Source organism: Petaurus breviceps, unplaced genomic scaffold, assembly GCF_028583685.1.
Source record: "Petaurus breviceps papuanus isolate PSGF00001 unplaced genomic scaffold, PetGlider_PUasm1.0 216, whole genome shotgun sequence".
In the NCBI taxonomy this organism is placed as follows: Eukaryota; Metazoa; Chordata; class Mammalia; order Diprotodontia; family Petauridae; genus Petaurus; species Petaurus breviceps.
Window position 1 is genome coordinate 5,573,317 of NW_027185867.1, and position 6,664 is coordinate 5,579,980.

A 6,664-nucleotide genomic window follows, 5' to 3' on the forward strand; every position below is an offset into this window, starting at 1 on the left:
TCCCATCCCTTTTCAAAAGTGGTCGCTTCCAACTTCCCTCCCCCCCAGCCTGCCCTCCTTTCCATCATCCCCCCCTCTCATTCCCTTCCCCCCCCCTCTCCTGGAGGGTGAGATACCCTATTTAGTGTGTATTTCATTCCTTCCTCAAGCCAAATTCAATGGGAATAAGGTTGACCCATTCCCTTTTGCTTTCCTGTTCTTCCCCTCCATTGTAACCATTTTCCCTTGCCTCTTCTTTATGAGATAGTTTACCCCATTATGTCTCTTCCCATCTCTTCTCATTATATTCCTCTCTCACCTCTTAATTTCATCTTTTAAGTATCATCCCTTCCTGTTAAATTGGTCCTATGCCCTTTATCTATGTATACCTGTAAACATATATACACACATTCGCATATGTATTCATATGCCCATATACCCTTATATATAGACACATATATATTTCTATTCCCTTCAACTACTGAGAAAAGTTTCATAAGTTACAATTATTGTTTTTCCATGTAGGAATGTTAATAGTTCAACTTTGATAAGTTCCTTATGATTTCTTTTCCCTGTTTACTTTCTCATGCTTCTTGTATCTGAATGTCAAATTTTCTATTCAACTCTGTTTTTTTTCAGGAACAATGCTTGAAAGTCCTCTATTCCACTGAATGACCATATTTCCCCTGAAACATGATACTCAGTTTTGCTGGGTAGGTGACTCTTGGTTTTAATCCCAGCTCCTTTGACCTCTGGAATATCATATTCCAAGCCCTTCAATCCCTCAGTGTAGAAGCTGCCAGATCCTGGGTTATCCTGATTGTGTTTCCACAATATTCAAATTGTTTCTTCCTGGCTGCTTGTAATATTCTCTCCTTAATCTGGGAATTCCAGAACCTGGCTATAATATTCCTAGGAGTTTTCTTTTTGGGATCTTTTTCAGGAGGTGATCGATGGATTCTTTCAACCTCTTTTTTGCCCTCTGGTTCTAAAACATCAGGGCAGTTTTCTTTGAGAACTTCCTGGAGGATGATTTCTAGGTTCTTACTTTGATCATGGCTTTCAGGTAGTCCAATAATTTTTAAATGATCTCTCCTGGATCTCTTTTCCATGTCTGTGGTTTTTCCCATGAGATATTTCACATTGCCTTCTATTCTTTCATTTGTTTGGATCTATTTAACAGCATCTTGATTTCTCATAAAGTCATTAGCTTCCATTTGCTCCAATCTAATTCTGAAGCAATGAGTCTCCTCATTGAGCTTTTGAGATTCTTTTTCCATATGGTTGTAGTAGTAATGTGATTTAAAGATCCCCCTGTATTGGCTTTGTTTTTGGTTTGATTGTGTTAAAACCCAGAGCTTGTGAATCCCACTTGTGGGATGGACTTGTTGACATGAAAAGAGAGTGCTGGACTGGGAGGAGCTGATGACATAAATTTAGAGAGACACAAGAAAAGAGAGAGGCAGAAGAACTTTTTGGAAGCAGCACCTTTGGAGGTAGAGAGAGACTGAGAGGATTGCTGAGGGCCACTTTGAATTGCTCAGGACTTTTGAGAGCTGCCACCCAGAGCTGCCAAGGACTGAGGAGATATGGCTATTATGCTGTCTGTCTGTTTTGATGTTGTTTTCCCAGATTTGTCCACTGGTGAAAGACAGTCCTGTTGTTGCAGAGGTCTTGGAATCTTGCTGTTGGTTCAGAGCTCCTGAGACTGTTCTGCAGACAGAGAGTGAATTCTGTCCACTGGTGAAGGACAGTGCTGTTGTTGCAGAGGTCTTGGAACCTGGCTGTTGGTTCAGAAGCCCTGAAGAAGAATTTTCTTGTTGTATGTTTACAGAAATCCTGGAAGGGGTTTTTCTGATGTTTTCAGGGGTCCTAGGACTGTTCTGCAGACAATGAATTAATGAAGACACTGGCAATGTATCTTGTGGCCTTGCTAAGCTTTGTCTCCCCAGGAACAAAGATTGCTGAGAACTTGCCTCAGGTCAAGATGAAGAAAAGACCTCTCTTTGGGTATTAAATGCTGTGCTTAAGCTTGTTGTAACACTGGGATAGATTCAATTGTGATCCAAGGGTGGGGAACTTTTGACCTTTTTGTGCTCTGTGATTGAACAAATGAATGTACTTTACTTATGATTGGAAAGTAATCTCCATTTGAGAACAGGGGCTTTGTGATGGACTAAATGAATGTACAGCCTAGGGGTGGGGTAGTATTTAGAAGAGGGACTTTGTGATTGATTAAATGAATGTAATGTCCAGGGGTGGGGTAGTACTTGATTAAACCACACTTGGTAAATGCTGTATTTTGAATTATGCTATATGTTGATTCTCTCTGTTCTTAATTTGTCACTGAATAAAATGGAGAGCACCTATGCTGGTATTTTGAACCTTGGGAAGTTGCCTTTGCTTGGCATTACACTGGTAAATTCGGCTTTTTAAGGCATTCTTCTCCTCATTGCCTTTTTAAGCCTCTTTTGCCATTTGAGTTAGTCTGTTTTTAAGGTGTTATTTTCCTCACTCAGGCCGTTGACTCTCATTTTGTAATTTTCTTGCATTGTTCTCATTTCTCTTCCCAGTTTTTCCTCCACTTCTCTTATCTGCTTCTTAAGGTCCTCTATGGCCTATAACTTGTATTTTCCTTTGAAACTTTTGGTGCAGGAGTTCTGACTTCACTGTCCTCCTCCTGTTCCATGCTTTGATCCTTTTTGTCCCCAAAATAGGAGTCTAATGTTGAAATCTTCTGTCTGCTTTGTTTCCTTTGCCTGGTCATGTCGCCCCTCAGTCACTTGACCCCTGGGCTTTTTGGAGATATGTTTATGAAGGAAATATACATGAGGAATGATCATTTTGTTGCCCTTTGGAAGGGCATTCAAGAGGGGAAAATATACATATCTTAAAGTCAATGAATTTTTCACAAATGAAGTAGAAAAATTGCATTAGAGTCTGTATAGGCAGTACTGGGGCAATGATGGGAGCAAATGTTGGATTTGTAGCAAAAATTAAAGCTGGTGGCAATGAACATATTACTTTTACTCACTGCAAAATCCATTGGGAGGCACTTATAGCCAAAAAAAATTTACCAGAGTTAGATATTGTACTTCACAATACTATCAAAATCATTAACTTCATTAAAAACCATGCCCTTAATAGTCATTTGTTTTCAAACATTTGGAAAAACTTGGACTTTGATTACAAATGCTTATTATTACATGCAGAGGTAAGGTGACTTTCAAGAAGGTGAAGTTTAAACAGATTATCAAAATTGAAAGATGAAGTTGTTATATTTTTAACTGAGCAGAAATCCTATTTTGTTAATTTTTTCCATAATGACCTTAAAAACTGTTATTTGTCAGATATTTTCAGAAAATTCAATGATTTAAACATGTAGCTTCAAAGAAAAATGGTAACATTTATGTTGAAAGATAAAATTGAAAGTTTTAGTAAAAAAGTTAACTTATGGAAGAATAGGGGAGAAAATAGTTATTTAGAAATGTTGCTACAGATGATTTTATAATTGAAAATAACCTTCCCAAAGACTTAATTGTAAGAGTAATAATTGATCATCTGAAGTGCCTGGAGACAGTTTCAGAACTCCTTCCCTTCAAATTTTGATTCTAAAAAACTAAGTTGGTTTCATAAACCATACTCAATTGAAATAAAAAAAAAAAACCACCAGCCATCTGTCATTAAAAGTACAAGAAGAATTTGCCAAGTTATCAAGCAACATAGATTTAAAACTTGAGTTTCCTAGAAAATCATTAAATGAATTTTGGTTTGGGATTAGGAGAGAATTTCTGACAGTTTCTGAAATGGTCCTAAACATGCTTCTGCCATTTTGTATTACATATTTATGTGAAGTGTTCTCAGCATTGACAATTATAAAATCAAAATGCTGATCAACTCTGAAAAATATTGAAAATGCTCTACCTCCTGCAGTATAAAATATTCTACCAAAATTTAATTCTTTATATAAAAATAAACAAGCACATCTGTCTCATTAGCATGCAAATTTGCTTTCTTCTTTAATAAATGGTCAAATTATATGTATACCAAGGAATTGTTTTAAAATAAATTTATTTGTTATTTATTATCAGTAATGGTTGGTTTGTATATCTGTTTTATATACCTATATGCCTGGGGTCATGTAAAAATTTGTTGAGGGAAAAGGGGTTGTGAGAGGAAAAAGTTTAAGAAGTCCTACCTTAATTTATGCTTTTCCTTTGCTCAGAATACCTTCTAGTTTTTATTTTTTCTTTTATTTATGCAAACTGTACCCATCCTTTAAAGTCTAACTTGTCTCACTTATACTATGAAGTCTCTCTATGAAGTATATTCACTATTCTGTCTCACTTTGGCCCCTCCCTTCTCTAAACTTTGAGAGAATTGATCACCCAATTTAGAAATTTAGAAATGCCCACTTCTGGCTTCTATGGGGAGAAAAGGTTGTGGGAGGAACAGGAAAAGAGAGAAGGACTTAAGCCAAATAAGCAAGAGAATAAAACTATGCAGGTCAGTGAAATAAAATCTGAGATTGAACTCAGAGACGGCAAATTTGAAAGAAATTAAGTAAAATTTGATGAACTATCTCTGGACACAGATACTGGTTTAGATTCTATTTGAAAGAGGAGATTGAAAAAGGACCATACTCAAGAACAATTAAGGAGAAAGTAAAAACATTTAAAAATAGCTTAGCAAATAAGAGATGGAAATGAGGAAAGAGAGCATTCTAGGCATGGGAGATAGCCAGAAAAAATACACAGAGACAGAGAAATGTTTTTGTTTGTCCTTTCACTTGAAGAGGACCAATGACATCACCATGTTGGGGTCAAGGTACAGTGTGTTCAGCTGTGGTTGATCAGACTAGTACAAGTTGGGAAGACCATAGATGGGGCATAAATAGGCCATATGAACATGTGGGACTGAGATATCTCTAGATTTGTACATCTCATGTTTCTTTTGAACTACTGCAGTTCTTCTTTGCTCATAAAGCACAGTGCTTGCTTTGATGTCAGTGTGCCATGCTGGGCAGCCTTGTACCAGTGTCTTCCATGTCTCATAACAGATAGTAAAGTTCTTCAGAGAGACCTTGAGAATGTCCTTGTACTCTTTCTTCTGACCTCTGTCTATGTGAGCACTTGACTTGTTTGGGTTCTCTGTAACATAGTCTTTTAGGTAAACTTATGTTTGGAATTTGGGCTAAGTGGCCAGCTCATTAGAGCTGTGTTCTCTGCAGTAAAGTTTGAATGTATGGTAGTTTAGCTCAAGAGAGGACCTCAGTGTCTGGCACCTTATCCTGTCAAATGATCTTCAGAATCTTTTGAAGACAATTAAAATTGTCTTGATTTTCTGGCATTACATTGGTAGACGGTCCGAGTTTCACAGGCATAAACCATGAAGTCAGCACAATAACTCTGTAGACCTTCAGATATGCACCCTAATACCTCTTCTCTCCCACATTTTTAGAGCTTCCCAAATGCTGAGCTAGCTCCGGCAATGTGTGCATTAACCTCATCATCTATGTGTACAATGCTGGAAAGTATACTGCCAAGGTAAGTGACATTATCCTCAGAATTCAAAATTTCCCTGTTTGCTGTAACTAATGGTTCCACATATGGATGGTGTGGTGTTGGATTCCCTGTTGTCCTTCAAATCCTAGCTAAGATCCCCTTTCTGCAGGAAGCATTTCCCAATCTCTTTTAATGCCAGTGAATTCCCTCTGATGATTATTTCCCACTTATCCTGTATATAGCTTGTTTGTGCATAGTTCTTTGCATGTTATCTCCTAGGGGCAGCTAAGTGGGTGGCTCAGTGGATAGAGTGCTGGATCTGGAGTCAGGAAGCTGTTAAATCATTTTTCTTTTCCTATTGTGTCTGACTCTCTGTGACCCCATTTGGGTTTTCCTTGGCAAAGATACTGGTTTGCCATTGGTGGCTTGCCATTTACTTCTTCAGCTCATTTTACAAATAAGGAAACTGAGGCAAACAGGGTCACACAGCTAGTAAGTGACTAATCTAGCCTCAGAGTTCAAATCTAGCCTCAGAAATTTACTAGCCATGTGACTCTGGCCAAGTCACTTAACCCTGTTTGCCTCAGTTTCCTCTTTTGTAAAATGAGATGCCTGGAGAAGTAAATGGAGAACTATTCCAGTATCTTTGCCAAGAAAACCCAAATGGGGTCATGAAGAGTTGGACGTGACTGAACAATAACAACAAAAACCACCCCCTTATTAGAGAACCAGCTTCTGAAAGAGAGCAACTGTCTTTTCCCTTTCTTAGGAATCCTTTTGCTTAGCACTACCCTGGCACATAGTAGGTGCTTAATCAATGTTTATTGACTGTTGTTCCCCAGGCCATACTCAAAGTTTTTCCAGCTTGGTCAACCTCAGTTTCCTCATCTATAAAAAAGAAATAATAATGGAAATCACCTCAAAGGGCTTTTATGAGGACCATGTGAAATACCATATGTAAACCTTTTTGCAAGCCTTAAAGTGTATTACTGTTTTACGGTGAGAAGGGATATTAAATGGCCTTTCAAGGTCACACAGTCAATAAACAACAGAGACAGGATTTGAACCTGGTCTTTTTAGCATTTGTCTTGCTGTATCACATTTTGTCCAGAGGTGGACTTTGAAGCCAGATTGCAATGAATTAAGAAGGAAGGTGGGCTCAAAGGAAGGAATGAAGTAAG